The sequence below is a fragment of the Schistosoma haematobium genome, chromosome 2 (assembly GCF_000699445.3).
Source record: "Schistosoma haematobium chromosome 2, whole genome shotgun sequence".
Taxonomy (NCBI): domain Eukaryota; kingdom Metazoa; phylum Platyhelminthes; class Trematoda; order Strigeidida; family Schistosomatidae; genus Schistosoma; species Schistosoma haematobium.
Window position 1 is genome coordinate 25,162,643 of NC_067197.1, and position 18,236 is coordinate 25,180,878.

The 18,236-nt window shown below is 31.8% G+C and overlaps 1 protein-coding gene across 2 annotated transcripts in view; it reads right to left on the reverse strand.

Annotated features, from left to right (window-relative positions):
- MS3_00010795 (uncharacterized protein) overlaps window positions 1-18,236 on the reverse strand; it is a 66,703-nt gene that overhangs the window by 15,776 nt on the left and 32,691 nt on the right. The gene's annotated exons all lie outside the window — the stretch shown is intronic.

An 18,236-nucleotide genomic window follows, 5' to 3' on the forward strand; every position in this document is an offset into this window, starting at 1 on the left:
CAGTTGAAATCACGAGTCGATCTAAGCTAGGCGACCATTGAAATCCTGAAAGCACTGGCCGACCGTCTTGTCTTAGTAAGGAACTCCTTAGCAGTACGTATCCACGATCCCACAAGAGGGACTTGAACCCAGGACCTTCGGTTTTACGCACAAATGCTTAACCTCTAGACCACCAGATCGGCATCCAGAGGTATTAATATTTAACTTCAATCAAACCATGATCTTGTGCAACCATTCATTCATTGCCTGAAGTGGACAACTGTCTCACACCCGATACGGACTGAACTCTACTAGTAATGAATTTTCACTTGAACTCCAGTTGTTACATATTGAAGCTAGTAACTGGTGAGCAGATGATCGTTATCAGCCCAAGGATTTGTGAAAATCGTGGCATTTTTACACTTGAAATCATGAGTTTTTATTATTGTTAACTAACAATAAATAAAAAATAAAAACGATATTGAGTACATTAAAGATAATAGTTTGCAAAACTCTTTTCTCTGTCATATTTATCTTAAAATGGATATTATCCATGTTATTTCATTTTCTATAGACCAGTGTTGCTTGTTTTATATTTCCATAGTTTAAATTACGAACTGATATTAGCTAGGAGGCACTGAACGACCGTTGCGTCTCAAAGTGAGACTTCCAAGCAGTGTATATCTACGATCCCGCATCCAGGAACCGAACCAAGAACCTTTAGTCTTGCTCACGAACACTTTACCTCCAAATCACCTAGATATCAGAATAGATAATTTTAGATTTTACTTATGTTACTATGTATAATACCGTATGTCTGTTATTGGAAAAAGTACGAAATCTGATGAAACAAAACTTAGTTTGTGTTGTAAGCATTTTGAAATCTCTGAAATAACCAATTGTGTTTGTGAGATGTTTTGAAAAGATTTCTTTACAAATACTAAACGATGAACATTCATTCTCTATGAATTTCTAACTGATATAATTTAGATCTAAGCAAGTTTAACTGAAATAGAACAATAAATTAATAAAATAATGATAATATCAAGTAGAAACGAAGTAGATATGATACTGTTTATGATAACTTTACATTTAAAACTCTAACAACTAAGTGTTTATTTAGAGAATGATTAATGATAGATAGTTCAATACGAAGTTATTTTCCTTATTGGCTATTAAGAAAATAAGTATTGACAACAAAGACAATAATTTGATTAGTAGAATGATTAAAAATCCTCAATGAAAAAATGTGAATGTGTACAATTAAAGTACATGCATATGTTCATTCACAAAATAACATAATTCTACTTTTAATTCAATACTATACACTGAACACTTTTAATTATTAGGTAGCAGTGGAATCCAGGACGCGAGTTTCGTCCTGTTTGGGACTCGTCAGCTGGATGTACCTCCGAGTTGATGTTCACTCTGGGACTCGAACCTAAGACCATTCGCGTCAAACGCCATTGCATTATCCACTCAGCTACTGAGTTCTGATAGCCACTTGCTTGTGGAATGGGGTGAATTTAAATTCATTTGGTATTGTTTGGCTTGTATCTTCCCATTGAGGTTTAAGACTGCAATTGATCAGTCTGCTATCGGCATATGTGTCCTGGATTCCACTGCCAGACACTATCCATCATTGCTTACAAAAAGCTTGTGAATTAAGGCAATATCGAGGCATACTCACAGTATTCACAATGCCAATAACAGACTGATCAATTGCAGTCTTAAACCTCAATGGGAAGATACAAGCCAAATAATACCAAGTGAACTTTTAATTATTATTACTGAACTATTACAATTGTTTATTCTTTTTAACCGTTATACTTTAATATCTGTTCAATTAATTAAACAATGAATTTAATCGTTAATTGAACATTTTTCTAATTATTTCAATGTTACCTTTATGCCGAATTGCTAGTGATTTAATGATCATGTCTATATGTATCTTGAATTATGACTAAGCTATAGCATTAGCCTACTGAAACTAAACTAAATTGGAATAGATTTTTTTAATTATGTATATGTAGAAAATTGTATACACAGTTTAACATTTATCATTAACATCTTTAGACTAAGACGTTTCTAGTGAATAAATAGTATATTACAATATTCAATTGAACAAATATACTTTTGAAGATGTTTCGTAGAAAATTAAAGAAAAAAACACTAGTCATACTAAATTCACCAGGTGTTGTTTGCTTGTATCTTCCCATTGTTGTTTAGGATTGCAATCTATCAATCTCTTGTTGGTTAATGTGCATCCTGTGCGGATTGTCTTGATATTACCTTAAGTTACAAGCTTTATAAGCAAAGATGGATAGTGGTTAACAGTGGAATCCAGGACTCATGTTTTGTCTTATTTAGGACTAATCAGCTGGATGTATCCGCATCTCAAAATTGATGTTCACTCTAGGACTCGAACCCAATACCGTTCGTTTCAAACACCAACGAGTCCTGGAGTGAATTTCAACTCTGAGATGCGAACACATCCATCTGACGAATCCCAAATAGGACGAGACGCGCGTCCTGGATTAAACTGCTAGCCACTATCCATCTTTGCTTATAAAACTAATCATACTAGTTGGTTAAAGAATCGCTTTTAAATGGATACTTGTAACATGAAGTAACTCTATTTTTACGGTGACTGTTTAAACATATAGTTTAGTTAAAACTCTGGTTTACAAAATATGATCAGTTTACATATTGCAATGTTTAATATGTACCTGGTAATCCTATAAAATGGAAAATATTAATACAATAGATTTCATAATTTATGCAAGTGTTTAGATGTGTTCAACTAATTAGGTGCCACTATTTTGAATGAATACCAAGTTATCTGCTATATATTTATATGACAACTCTCATATATCGTTTAATAAAAAATATCTCAGATTTAGCCATTTTTTGTTACTCACACTTACATTATGCATAGTTCATGATAGGTACCCATAAAATAAGTATTTTAGTGTATATTTTAAATGTAAAATGGTTCCAAAGGAAATAAATGGTAAAAAACCCTAATCCCAGTACTGCTGATTAGTAATAATAATAGTATTGGTGTTGTGAACGAGAACTCAAGTGGGGACAACCAACTGTATTTTGATACAAAATTATAGGGTTCTTTCGTCAAACGTGGAAACCATACGTTCAATACTTCACTTGCAAATCCTACATCATTTATCTTAAAGTTACTCTTTGTTCCCGTTCTCTTCGATTCAATTATCCCAACATTCTGCTGCCAGGTTTTCCATTTCCGATTCGTGTTACATACTACTTATAACGACATAAGTAGCAAACATCAAATTCGCCCCTCTTTAAACGGTCGCTCTTGAGGTTGCTCTGCTCTCAATGCCACTTTCTTCTTTGCTGCAGTCTGTGACACGCTCCCGTCAAAATGTCAATTTCTCCGGTGCTGACCTTCGTAGCTCGGTCGACCTACCGAGTTATCGAAATTCTTTTCCAACCAGCAGCCACACTTCCCTGTAGTAGTAGCGATAGTAATAGTTTTATTATTATGAACAGTGAAGGATGGAATAATAGATGAATTAGATTATAGGGAAGACCATAAAAAGGAAGGAGATAAGTAGGTCGTAGAAAAATCTAAAGATTTCCGTTTTCCTTGATGTTTTAGTTTATATGCTTGTTTGATCTGTTATGTACATATGTATATATGCATATGAATAGGCAACAATTCTAATAATATTTAACTTAAAACAATTATGATTATATTTGTGTAGTTGTGTATTTTTAGAAAAATAAAACAACTAAAGTAACCAAATGTTTTATCAGATGAAAATGTGATGGAATATATTAACACTAGATAGACCAATGTACCATCTATGAATAGATTAAAGTAAATGTTTATTCAGTAAACTTAAAAACGGCTTAAATTGACAAGATGAACTTGAATTTAAAGACAATAGATAGGAAAGATATGATAAAAGCAAGTACTTAAGATCTGATGAATTTATATTTATATTCAGGGTTTAACTAATCAAAGCAGTTCCTGTAATTTACAGACATGAATTATGAGATACTACTATGTATATTCACACATATTAAGGATCATAATGACAAACAGGGTTAGGAGTTCCGTCAGACATGAAAATAAAAGGTTTGGTATTAGTTACTGTTTAATGATCAGGCAATATGGCCCAGTCTTAAGTAGGAGATCAGTTTATTGACTATGATTCGAATGAGTATTCTTTTGTTCGAGGTTGAGTCTATGGATTTATGCCTACTATTATTAAATATAGGAGCTATATAGAAATTCTTTTTCTTCAGTGTTACAGTTCTTAAATATTTTATAGGATTCCACATCAATTAGGATTCTGAAAACACAACTAAGAAAGAGATTAGTTACTTTTAATTTAAAGTAGAAGGTACGTGATTGACAAGTAAGTAAGAGAACTTTCCTTAGTTGATATACTGATGCGGATATATTATTGGACGACAAGTCATTAGTTTTCAAATTGCTGTAGCGACATTGTTTTGAAACAAAGTGTATGGATTATTCATGATATTTTAGTCAAAGTCTTGTACTTTTACATCAGAAACTGTTATATTCTTTATAGTAATGAAACTCCTTGTTTATTACCATTATCTAACATTCATTGAGTGAATAAAAACAAGGGAAAATTGAGTCATTCATTTGTATAAATTTGATAGAGTTATATTTTATTTTGTGTTTTAACAAAAAATTCATTTAAACTATCCAAGCTTACTTGTTACAACTTGTACACTGTTTCTGGCTAAGTATAGATAGGTGGTGAAAACGTTTTCTCTTGTTTCACTGAATTTTGGGAATAGATGATGCAATTTAAATAAAATTATTTTACAGTTGAATTAACAAGTCGATTGAAGTTATACCACTATTGAATGGAATTCATAACTTTACATTAACTTCATTGACTACAAGAAAGCATTTGATAGCGTGAACAGGACAACACTATGAAGGCTTCTTCGACACTATGGCATGCCTGAGAAGATACGAAATTCCTGTGATGGATTAAACTGCAAAATCGTGCATGGAGGACAGTTGACAAAGTCGTTCTAAGTAAAGACCGGTGTCAGGCAAGGTTGCTTACTCTCACCCTTTCTCTTTATGTGTGGGGAGAAGCACGAGATACAGTGGACAGCTAGCATGCAGCTGGACGATCTAGACTTCGCAGATGATCTGGCCCTTCTATCCCAAACGTAACAACAAATGCAGGAGAAGACGAACAGTGTAGCAGCAGCCTCAGCAGCAGTAGGTCTCAACATACACAAAGGAAAAAGCAAGATTTTCCGATACAACACAGCGTACACCAATCCAATCACACTTGACGAAGGGCCTTTGAAGACATAAAAACCTTTAAATATTTGGGCAGCATCATTGATGAACATGGTGGATCTGATGAAGCTGTGAAGGCGCGGCTCGACAAAGCAAGAGCAGCATATTTACAACTGAAGAACATCTGGAACTCAAAACAACTGTCAACCAACGTCAAGGTCAGGATTTTTAATACAAATGTCAAGACAGTTCTACTGTATGGGACGGAAATTTGGAGAACTATGAAAGCCATCATCCAGAAGATACAGGTGTTTATTAACAGTTCTCTACACAAAATACTTTGGATTCATAGGCCAGATACTATTAGCAGCAACCTACTTTGGGAGAGAACAAATCAGCTTCCAGCGAAGGAAGAAGTCAGGAAGAAGCGATGGAACTGGATAGAACATACATTGAGGAATGCACCGAACTGCGTCACAAGGCAAGCCCTCACATGAAATCCTCAAGGCCAAAGGAGAAGAAGAAGTACAACGAACACAATACACCGAGAAATGGAGACAAACATGAAAAGAATAAACAACAATTGTACAGAAGTAGAAATGAAGGCCCATGACAGAGTGAGTTGGAGAATGCTGGTCGGCGGCCTATGCTCCACTGGGAGTAACAGGCGTAAGTACGTAAGTAATTAACTATTTAAAACCTGAAAACACTGGATGACCGTTTCGTCCTGGTATGGGACTCCTTAGCTGTACTTATCCACGATCCTACACGCGGCACACAACTCAGGACCTTGAGTCTCTAGTGAACGCTTAACCTCCAAATTACTGAGCCGACATTCAACTGTGTTATCGTCTAACTTCAATTAATCTATGTTCTTGTACAACCGTTAATCCATTTTCTGAGGTGGATAACTATCACCCGACACTCATTGAACTCTACTACATGAGTATTTATGTAAACAACAGTTCAATCTCAAAGTAGCAAAAAATAAATATGTACGTTACTTTTATATTTTATAAATCAAGTGTTATGCTTGGTTTTCTTGCAAACATCAGTCTGTTTTATTTCCAATTTTATTCCACTTGTATTTTTAATATTCACTGTCATTAGAAATTAATATTTCAATATCGAATTAATGATTAAGCTTAGATAATCCAAAAATTGATTTCATTGACATCCATTCATCATTCAACAAAAGTTGTCTGAAATTTTCAGAACTTAATATAGTCTTTTTTCCCAACAAAGTTACTCTTTATTCGCCAATAATTTACTTGATAACTTCCATGATAAGTTGGAATTTCGGTAAACAACTGTATTGTTTATATACATTGAAAATTAGTTGTAATATTCAAAGTATTTAATTGTATATAAATAAATTTACTGTTTGGATAGTGTGAATTATAAACAGTACATACTATTGGGATTTATATCTTTTCAAAAAATGATACAGCTCATAATTATGTACTCAGTGTAATAGACGCTTATAATCAAATTTATCAATATTGATGAACAAGTCTTTTTGTAGGCATAAATTTAGTTCAAATCTATCTCTATAATAACTGCTTTAAAAATGCGTAATAACCTCGACATTCTTTATTCATTAATTGTCTTGAATGAATATGAGATGTCAAGATGGCATCAGTTATCAAACAAATAACGAATAATCACACTGCTAGAAACATACTATCATATTTACTTCAATTTCTGTTAAATATACTGAAAGATGAATACCGTAACCACTTTTTTCCTGTTATTCCAATATCTATGCATTGAATAGTACACAGAATATTTATATGTTCAATCTAGAAGGAGACAACTTTCTAAAATTTTCAATTTACAGAATAATGAATAAAAACTTTCGTCTAAATTTTATCGAATAGTTTCATAGTATTTTGGCGCCAAGTTGATGTGAGACATTAAAGAGGAAGAATTTATTTGTAAAATCTCAGTGAAAGGATTTGAAGTAAAATCCAATGTTTCGCCTGGCAACCTGGTCCAAGCTTTTTCAAGGAAACATGATAGTCTATAGATAATTTTAATCTATATGTTAAACCCAATTTTGATCAAGATTTCTTCATCATAAAGTATGTATATACTTTTATCATTTAAATAATTAATACTATTGCTTTTCATGTTGTAAATAGTTGAAGAGAATTCGCAAATTAGATGAATTAATCTTATTCTCCTAAGATCGTTATTTCTACTTTATTCAAATAAAATGGCAGTTGGACTTGATTTATTCAATAATTGAAAGCATAATATCTCAGCTCTTTTGTTTAATACAATGTATGTTAAATTGATCTATGTAAAGCACTTAGTTTCAAGAAGTAGGAACATTGAAATAGCTCAATACAGTATATATAATTCCTCAAAAAAACATTCTGAACGCCCCTTTAGGCTATTTTTACAATAAAACTTGAACAAAATATGCCAGCATACATGAGAAACCATACACACCAATCCTAGTTTATTAAAAATTTATTAATGTAAACTATTGTAAGTTGAAATTTCGTTTATCAAGTAATCTTGTCCTTAAAATAAACAGTCTAGATTTGAGAATATCCAATTCATATTGCGCGAAGTGATTTATTTTGAATGACTGACGTGAATATGGTTAAACTATTCATAATTGCTTTTGATAGTGAACGGATTTTTAAAATATTCATTAGTTAACTACATGAGAGTCTAATTATGTCTAGTTAATGGTTGATAAGTAAATGAATAAATGGATAAAAAATTTGTATAGATGTCTAGTGTATTATACTTCAGCTAAACAATGATTGAGAAACATATATTAGTGAACAGCTGTTTTGTGTTGGTTTAGGATATTGCAACAATACGCATCCACATTCTTATCATGGATTGGGACAAATACCTCTAGGCATTGCCGCAAGGCAATTACATTTAAATCATGAAGTCCCTTACTCATTGGTTAAAATTTTTGATTTCACTTCATTCATCATATAATACAAACATTATCCTTCAACATCAATTATATTTGCTTCACATCCAATTTGAATGAACTGAATGTTCATGATTTCTCTCTAATACTTCTGAAATTTCGGAATCTAATTATGGTCCTGTGTTTCAAATTAGATTCTTGGCATTATCATGGAGATGTATTGGTGACCAGTCTCAGGCTAGAATGAAATAGATAGTCAGTACTTTCTGGCTTCCAAGGACTTTTCTAGTTAAGGCCAGTCGATAAGGTAAACTATTTTCCAGTAAATTAACCTTTGTTACGGCTTACCTTTAATCTGTCTTGTTGACCTTTTAATTTTCATATAAAAATGTCTTAACAAGTATATATGTGATCAAATTAATCGAAATATATTGCGCAAATATATCACATAATTCTGATACAAACTTTGTCTTCTCATAGCATTATCGAGATTAACCTTTCGTTAGTTAAATAATTTACCACACTATAGTTTAAAATAATCACTGAGTATCTACAATCTAGTTCGTCAAAGTACTCTTTGTATCTAAACCATTAATGTGAACAATAATGAAATAGTAGAATGATAATTCGTGTTCTGCTTACACATTAGTTATAATCTTATGAAATTTAGAAACAGTCGTTAGATTGCCAGTATTATTAGGTAAGTTATAAAAGCACTTTATAATTATTTTGAAATGTCCTTCTAACCTAAATTATCTTACTAATAACCTTGATATTTCTATAGACTAACTGGTACATTCTACTGAGTTCTTTCAATACCTTTGTTTTTATTAATGAAATAAAATGTTAATCTTAACTAACTTCCCTGTTCAATGTATAATGCATTGATACTTTATTAGTTCTACGCCCCTTTTTAATAACTTAAGGTAAATAGATGTCACGCAGCCTTAATGGATAATTCTTATTGATGTTCTTTCAAGACTATTCATTGTTTAGATTTCCTAAATCTGTTGTGGTCTCAATTAAATTGATCATCAATTCATTTAAAAGAGATCACTGAATTTTTGTTGTTGTTGTTTAACCAGGAATTTTAAATTGACCCCGAATTGTGAAAAGAAAATTTAGTAAAATATTTAACATTACTCTACAGTGATTAATTGACTTTTAAAGAGAAAAGAGAAATGGATATAAGCTTCACAATACTGATGAGATTTTTTATGAATTAAGTAGAAAACGTTTTCAGCATTCATATTTTCTTCCGAGTAATTAACATCAAAAAATCAATTAATTAAAGGGATATAATTATTTTAAACTATAAGTAAAGATAAGGTAATAAATGACATTTTAACCTTGAACATTAGGTAATATATAATTTCGGCTCAAGGTCACTGTATTTAAACTTCTTAAAAATGTTCTCGACTATTCCCAGTTCATTGATTAAAATTTTAAATTTGATATTTTCAATAGACAATGAAACTTATAAAGAATACAGTGGTATTGAGTGCTGTTAGAGGTATGAGGGCGGTTATCACTTCCCGGTTGCCCACACCGTGGAAGGGTTCTTCTGGAGGTACCTGAAAAGGAAATTGGACTAGAGGTGGTCTTAGTGACCTGAGAGCGTGACCACAGTGCCCAATGGACAACTGCTTGAGGTCGGTCACACACGACCTTTTTATGAGTAATCTTTGTGTTAGCTCCGTACTTGTTGAGACCTTAACACCGGAGACAGACATCCGTGGGTTATGGCGAGGTGTGCATTCTTAAAGTCGACTGTTTCTAACTCCACCCCTCCTTGTGGGAAGGCAGCGTCGCTGTCATGCTGGTTGTCTGAAGGAAACACCTTACTGCTGCCACACCTCTGTACAGTCAGCAGTACGACTTCGCCTTCGGACCTTGGGTTTGTTGCTTTTAGTCTTACCGCTCTTCAAGTGACCTGTCTGATATGGTAGGACTTTGAGGAACGGTTGTTCCAGCCAGTATAGCTCAGTTGCTTCATCACGATAGGTAAGCCCGACCACCACGTCAAGGTAGCAACAACGGTCGGGAACTTAAAAAGAAATTATTAACAAACTACAATAAATGAAAAATATTATCTCAAGACTAATTGATTTTAGATTCATCGATGGGGGTCCTATATATATATATATATATATATATATATATATATAACATGCTAACCATAAACATTTTCTCAATAACCAAGATATAGTTGGTTAGCAACACTTTGTATAGCTACCAGTCATGTTATTTCACCTTCCAAACTAAAATAGGTATCGAAAAGCTTGAATCATATTTTGATGATTTAAAAATACTAGGTGTTTGTTTAATTCCCTATAGACAAAATTATTCAATAATGCTCATCAACAAAATAATTATTAATTGTCACTAACTGTTTAACAACGAATATAGTATTTTTGTTTTATTTTAGTTACTAAGCTTACTCAATGTTAAATAATGATGAGAAAAATATTAATAATTTGTTGTTTGAATAATAGAAACATATCGAAATGTTAAAATTTCATAGAATTATTCACTTGGTATTGTTTGGCTTGTATATTCCCGTTGAGGTTTAAGACTGCAATTGATCAGTCTGTTCATAGAATTATGTATAGACGTTTCATATTAGATTTTAATTTGACTTTCAAGAAATTATTAATTTTAAAATGAAAAGAGGTAGGTATAAATCTCCCTTATACAAACATGTATATGCTAAGATTATTATTATTATGAACGTAGCAACTATTTGAAATGGGTGCACCATTTAGAAACTTGTTAAATAATCAATAACATACAGATATTTTTTAGTGGACATGTTACACGATTTATACTGATTTATTTACTTAATTGATTTAGTTGTTATGTTTAATGCTTCATAGTTATGATAGTTGTTTATTAGATAGTTTATTTTTCAAAGTAAACATAATTAATTTACTGGTGTATATAAGAAAAAGTGAATTTATATATAGTTGAAATATCCTACTCAAAATATATCAGTAGTAGAAAAGATAAGCTTTGTTAAAATTATTAAAGCAGATTTTCTAAACTTTACTTAGTGAGGAAAATTTATATAAGAAATTTATTTTATGTAGATGGTAATTAAAAAAACCTGTATGTTTTATTGGAAAATAGCTTACTGACTTAGTTACACCCGTTGCTCCTCGTGCAGGAGCATAGGCCGCCTACCAGCACTCTCTATTCAACTCTGTCCTTTCCAGTTGTTATTCATCCTTTTCATATCTGCTTCTGTTTCCCAACGTAATGTGTTCTTTGCCCTTTCTCTTTTCCGCTTGCCTCGAGGATTCCAATTCAGGGCTTGCCCCGTGATGCAGTTTGATGATTTCCTCAATATATGTCCTATCCAATTCCAGCGTCTTTTCTTAGTTCCCCATTCACCTGAAAGTCGGTTTGTTCTCTCCCACAGTATGTTTTTGCTGATGGTATTCAGTCAACGGATATTGAGTATCTTTCGTAGATAACTACTAATAAATACTAGTACCTTCTTGATGATGGTTGTAGTAGTTCTCTAAGTTTCATCTCTGTACAGTAAAAATGTCTTGACGTTTGTATTGAAAATTATGACTTTGATATCGGTTGATAGCTGTTTGGAGTTTCAAATGTTTTCCAATGGTAGGAATGCTCTCTATGCTTTACCAGTCCTCGCCTTTACGTCTGCATCTGATCCTCTTTGTTCACCGATGATGCCTGTCAAGTACTTGAAAATAGACTCTAATTATATTTAACGTTCTACAGATTTTAATTGTAGTTCATGAGTTAAGTCTGTCTAGCAATGTCAAATGTCTTCATCTAAGAAAATCACAATTATTCAATGTGAGCATTTAATAGTAGTGATTTTAATAATTCCAGTTAACCTTAGGTTTTCATTTTCATCTAAACCATGTCATTAGTTGATAATTACCTAACTTTCGAAGTAAATAACTTCATTGGTTAAAAGTTATTGGAAAAAATTGAGGAAAAATCAACTCTTAAGATTATGGTTATTATTTAGGCTGGTAACGAGAGAGGTATAATCAATAAATTGTCGGCAACGTCAGTCATTTGAACATGGCATATACTGATAAATACTGTTTTAATGAGCTTACTTATAAAAACGACTCAGTAAATTGGCGGCCTGTTTGAATATCTGGGCTATCTGTTCCTTCCATTTAGATATTTCAATTTTTGTTAGTTTTAACACATCATTATATCTATTAGTTGTGTAACCTAGTCAAGCACGTTTATGAAAAGCTTACGACCTAACGCTGTGCAAGTTCCAAAAATGTACATTGTGGAAGCTGGTTATATGCATTAAAAAAAAGAATGAACATTATTCAAATGTTGAGTTTTGAACTACTAATATCTAACTGTCAATCAATCAATATTTATCATCCCGATCAATCAAGAAATAAGAAAAGGAAACTTGTTGAAATACTTTATTCTGAGAATTCATTATTGTACCATAAATATAATATTGAATAAAGCCGGTAATAATAATACTACTACTAATCATAATATTAGTAATATATTTTTCGGAATAATAGTTGGACATTGAGTCGTTTGTACACCTGGATGTGTTCTCCCAAATTCTAATCTTCTGAATTCTTCATGTCCATTATTTTCTTTCCAAATATATTTCACTGTATTATACTCCTTGAATAACATTTTCAAATACTAATGTTTCCGATTACTGCTTATACTCTTACTACCTCTACCACTACGGAATTTTAGTCGACAACTGCATCGCTGTGATAATGTGGTATGTCAACTCGAACTGATGTAAGTACGTACGAAGTTCTACGTTGTTACTGACTGACGGATACCTGAATGACCAGATCATTATTTTCATTTCACTGAAGTGAAAGTAACAAGTTCATTTACTCAATTATGATAATTATGTTTAATATTCAGAATGAGTTTTGTGGAGATTTTTATTAAATTTCACAGGTTGAAATCATGAGTCAGTTGAAGCTAGACCACCATTGAAAACCTGAAAACCTGCTCACTAGTGACTGACTTCAGGAGAACCTTCTGGAGTTCTAGTGAGAAGCCGTCACCAGTGGAGTTCAACCAGGTCTGTTGTGAGATATCAGCTCACTGAAGACATTGGTGTTCGATGGCGCAACTTCGTGGATTGGTTGAAGTTAGACATTAACACCGTTGGATGCCGGCCCGCTCAGTGGTCTAATGGTTAAGTGCTCGCGCGCGAAGCCAGTAGGTCCTGGGTTCGAATCCCGCAGGGAGCGGGTTCGTGGATGCGCACTGCTGGGGAGTCCCATACTAGGACGAAACGGCCATCCAGTGCTTCCAGGTTTTCAATGGTGGTCTAGCTTCAACTGACTCATGATTTCAACCTGTGAAGTTTAATATTCAATTTCATTTAATGTTATATCAATAATTTTTCTTTGGCTATAAATATAATAAACATTTGGTTTATACTGTTATATTTTTTGTTAGATATTTGATATCATTGAAACTATAGAAACAAATTATATCACAGAAATTTTATTCAAATACTCGATCTTTACTTTTCATATTTATGAATATGAATGTTTGGTTATTTTATACATGGTTAATAGTAACTGACACATAGACCTTGACCTAAAACTAGTAAATATTTTATAGACTTCATGAAATTCAATAACTTCACAGAAGTATCATTTCTAATAACTGTCAAAAAAGTCAATATTGAACTATTCCATGTTTGGTTGTTTTAATTTTTCTTGAATATCTCAACCAAATCATTTTAAAAGAACAATATTGAGGCAATCGAATCTCGCGGGGTGCGGAATCGTGGATGCGCACTGCTGAGGAGTCCCATACTAGGACGAAACGGTTGTTCAGTGCTTCCAGCTTTTTCATAGTGGCCTAGCTTCAATTCATTCATGATTTCAATCTGTGAAATTTTTAAAATTTCCACAAACCCACTCTGACAATTGAATGCTATTAAACAGGTTGTACCTGACAACGAATTGTTATTTCGCCGCTATTTGTCTTATTATTTAAGGATATAACATTTATTTTGTTTTGTGTATTTCTGTGTCAATTACTTTAGGCTATTTATGGTAAACTAGGCTTTAGTTACTTATTGATATTTCTAACCTATAGATTACATTGAGTCTTTTGTAGTTAAGTCAAACAATATGAGAAAAAAAATTATAAAAGGAAGTTAGAAGAGAAAATTGATTAATAAGCAGCTTAGCCGTTTGTTCTAACCAATAATAGTGAATGATTATTTATTTGTAGCAGCGCTTTGTTTTGAGTGACTATTGTTACTGTTATGTTTGATTTCTTGTTCATTAGGTAGTAAAAAGAATGTACAACAATCATTTTTCAAATCCACCACGTCTAAACTTATGTTGGTGATGATCGTGTTAGTGTTTGCTTAAATAAATACAAATAAGGTAAACTGTACATATTAGCCATTAAGTACCTGAGGGGATGAAAAGAAGACCAAGTTTCTCGAAATATGTAATGGAATTTCCTTCATGATCAGTATTCAGACTGTCATTTTTATATCAAATGATATTTTGCTGTAAAGTTTTGTAAATTAAAAATGCTATGGAACTTCTAAAATTTTCAATATTCTGTTATGTAATGTGAAGTTATATTCACGTGAAGTAGTTTACTCATAGTGATAATAAAATTGCTGATATTTAAAAATCTGACTTAGATACAAGGTGATCAAAATTCATTTACTAAGCAATCATTTCACTTTTCAGTAATGTGGGACAAGGGTTCTGATTTCAGCTTTTTTTAAAAAAATTATGTTTTGTTTATTTTTTATGTATTAGATGTGTTCAATTTTAGTGACCCAGTATCTGACTCCAGTTACATCATACGTTTGATTCTTATTGAAATATACATATGTAAAATTATCGACTTGACTCGACTTGGTGAATAACGGAATTAAATAAGCCAAATATGAAGATGGATTTTTGAATGCGTATATTTTGTACACTCATTGATTTGAGCAGACAATCAGAGGAATGAAACGAAGAGAGCGAAACGAAATGACGCGCAGTGGAAAATGGCATATGAGCCATCTCCATTTAATCAAGCGTTAATCGATATTTATAGTCAAACAAAAATAAGTTACAGGCATGCGATGAATAGGATAACAAGGACACACATACGCTCACATAACGATAGGTAAGATTGATAGGTGAATAGTTAACAAGGTCGAAATATGACTCAAGATGAATGAATAAACTGACCCGTACCGAAGCTAGTATAAGTTATATGGGCTTAACCGAAGCTATACATTCTTTATCCGAATTGAACACTTTTTAGTGACGTTTCGTTTCAATAATTTTGAAGAATATATGTTGAATATTTTACCTCAAAAAATATCTTTAAATACTTAAAAGATTTCTCAGGTTATATGGAAAGAATAGGTTAATTCCTATTGTCAAGAATCTAAATCAAAAATATTTAAGATGATGGATTAAAGAATTTTATTATTAAAAGATCATTTTTGTGGAGATTGTAGTAACTTAATAGTTGAGTTCACGAGTCCATTAAAGCTAGACCACCATGGAAAACCTGGAAGCATTGCTGGTTTAGCTTTAACTGATTTATGAACTCAACGATTAAGGATTTTAACCTAAACATAGTTTATACCACTAATTGAATTTACTCTAACAGAATAACAATTAGGTAAGCAAAAAACAGTTTCTTGAAAAAGCAGTCAGAAATTGATCAATAAATATAGCTTATTTTGATATACTGCTTTGCAACGTCATTCAATTATTCAGTGATTCTAGATCATGATGTTTAATCTGTAACTGCGTGGAATTGGGCTGCTTCAAAAGATTAAAGAAACAATAAACGATAACGGCTTGCTAAATACAATAAATATGATATATTAGCTGTTGCGGTAAATGGAAGAAAATCCAGTATAATTTTCATTGTAATATACGATTATATATTAAGTATAATTTTTTATCCTAATTCATACGTAATTGAATTACATTTCAAATATAATGTAAATCTGAATGAAAATTTCTTAAGACGAATTCAGACATTAGGTACTTATGTATAAGCTACGCTCGAAGTGCAGAAGCTAGTGATGTTATTCGTATGCCCAAGCCGAGTAAGTGAGGCAGAGTTTGAACCTGCAATTTAATCATTAACCCACCGATCTATAGACCGAATATTCCTAAAACTCTTTGTCTTAAATGGGTAAACCATATCATTAGTTTGATCGCTTATCATCTTTTGAATACAAAATAAGTATAAGACTGTGATACTACAACATTTGAGGTTCATTTCCTAGACAGTGTACGAATTACGTGAAGCTGAATAACCTGTACTTCAATTATTTCCTCTCTTTCTGCTTTTGAGTGTTTGCAGTATTTTAAAGCAATTGACTGACAAATCAATGAGTAAAAATGTTAATTTACGCCTATACCTCTAGCAAACTTTTTAAACTAGTCTGTAATAGTTGTAAATACTGTTGTTATCGATAATACCAATGATTATGTAGATTTCTAATTTATTCAAAGTGGTATCCAGAATAGTATACATTTGAAAGTGTTTAAAGTTATCTATGGAGTGTTAGATAATATTGTGTGAAATGGAAAAAGGCTTTATATTTTAAAAGGTTGAACGGTACATTCAAATAAGTTTAGAATATATTTCAAACAAATCCATATTATAATTTTACATACAAATGGAATTTGTCATTTATGTTGTATATCTTATATACACACTGTCATTCACGTACACAAAATAAAAGTACATCACATATCGTCAAATATAACCTAAGTGACATAACATTAACATGTTATATTTTGTTCAAATATATTCACTGATAATATTATTTTCAAGGGTATTAGCTATTAAATGATACATCTACTACCTGTAAATGGTGATTATACAACCCAAATAACTTTTGAGTATTCATTCTTTTAGATTTAGATTTTATAGACTTATACCTTTTCATTACAACCATCAGTCAATGTCTAGAACTCTGAAATCTATTCCAAAAATCGAAGGATATAGTTTTATGTTAATAGATAGTCTATTTCTTCTAATAAAATTGGTGAATACATAGTGTGTAATGTGTAAATCGCTAACAAGTTACTAATTTTCGAGGATTTAGTAAACCCATGACGTATTCAGTCAATCAGACTAAAAAACCTGACTTATAACTAGGGGCTAATTAATCTTTATTCTCCATACGTTTTATCCCAATGTCTTGTAAAGATCAGATAAGGAATTGTTTTTTACGCTAAAATTCTGAATCTTCAGTTATTATTTTTAATCAGAGTTGAAATCAAATCAAGTTAGATATGTTGAAGAGCGTATTGATTCTCTGTAAGAATATTTGTAGTCATCCATAAATTTCAATAAATTTACTTGTTTAAACTCCGTGTATAATCAATAATGTGGTATTCGTTGAGATTATCTACTGAGAAACCACTGAGAAGCAAAAGAGGTTAGTCAATTGTTTTCACTTTGTTCTCAGAAGTGACTAAACTTCATCACACAGGGAAGCAAACTTAATGCCCTTGAATTAAATTATAAATGGTCATAATATCTGTTTAGTTCTCCTTGATTTTCAATAGAACTCCAGCTTATAGCACTGTGTGTTTAACTAATAATACTTTCAAATTAAGCAAATATCTATATATACATAACCAAAACATGAGTGATAAAACATTAGAAATTGTTATTGCTAAACTATGAGCTGATCAATATATTGAATCCCTTCAAGAATACAACTTACTACATAACTGAGACGACAATGATTTTCAGTTATATTGCGGTTTTCAATTGTATTAGCCTATTGTCTTGTATAATAACAACAAATCAAGGGATATAAATACTTAGACAAAGTCAATTTCTTTTTGATCAATAATTCGTTTAATGTTTATTGTAATATTAATTAGGAAAACAAAATTATTCATTTGATATATGCATTACTTTGTATCCCTTTTCCTTATTTCGTCTCTATAGTTCCCTTGATTTTCATAGTATTGATCATTTACTTTTATATAAATTTTGAGAAAAGTAATTTTTTTGTTTGTTTTACATTCTTATTTCTGATTGGTTGTTTCATTCAGATTGATTTCGTTT